Genomic DNA, 1,167 nt, shown 5'->3' on the forward strand with positions numbered 1-1,167 from the left:
ATCGGAAGTGAAAAATCTGGGGGTATGGCTGGATGCGGGCCTCTCCTTTGTAGGCCATACTAAAAGAACCGCGGCCTGTTGTTTCGGTCTCCTGAGGGGCTTGAGACCTGTTCTCAAGTTCTTTGACACCCCGACCAGGCAGTTGGTGATCCAGGCCACTATCATCTCCCGCCTGGATTACGCCAGCTCTCTCCTGGCTGGGGCCAACCAGGCCGAATTAACCCGCTTACAACGGGTTCAGAATGCTGCGGCAAGGGCGATTGTGGGTTTGCCCAGATTCTGCTCAGTGACAGGTGTCCTCCGCTCCCTACACTGGCTTCCGGTTAGGAAGCGCATCCTCTTCAAGGTTTTGTGCCTTGCTTTTAAAATCTTGAGAGGTACAGGTCCGGAAATCCTGTCGAGCTGTCTGTCTTTTTATGTCCCTGCCCGTAGCCTTCGTTCTCAGGGTCTGGCCCTTGCGGTGGTTCCCAGATTCAGGCTTAGCCGTATGGGAGGCCGCTCGTTTAAGGTAATGGCTGCGTCAGCATGGAACTCCTTGCCTGTTGAAATCCGCTTGCTGGAGGACCTTCTGACCTTTCGGAGGGCTATAAAAACCTTCTTATTTTAGCTGTCCCCTAGTCCTGTTCTTAGCCTGTTGTTGTGTTACGTGCTACCTTGTCTCTGCGCCAGGACGCTCCTTGGCTGGAGTATCTGTGCGCACAATAAATAATCGTAACATAACATAACGTATGACCGTATTCCTGACGCTGGGTATATTGCCTCTGCTCCTCGCACACTGAATCGGTGCACACACACGCTTGGTTGCACGGGGTTGGGGAATTCCCTACTCGATAAGGTTCCGCCCCACCCTCTAGGACACCCAATTGCACGCTTGTTCACAATATGGCGGATCCCCCACGACCTGCTGTAGTAACACATGACACTGGGGTGGGGGCGGTACCACCGCTTCGGGTAGTATCCTGGAATGTTCGGGGGTTAGGAGATAAAGTGAAGAGAGGGCTGGTCCTACAATGTATTAAGAGACTGAACTGTGATATCGCCCTCCTCCAAGAGACACACTTAGTGGGGGTTGCCACCAAAGCCCTGGATAGGAGAGGGTACCGCATGCTAATACACTCAGACTTTACTTCGGGCTCACGGGGAACGGGTGTCTGGGTGAAGAGGGCG

Source organism: Lissotriton vulgaris, chromosome 8, assembly GCF_964263255.1.
Source record: "Lissotriton vulgaris chromosome 8, aLisVul1.2, whole genome shotgun sequence".
NCBI classification, from domain to species: domain Eukaryota; kingdom Metazoa; phylum Chordata; class Amphibia; order Caudata; family Salamandridae; genus Lissotriton; species Lissotriton vulgaris.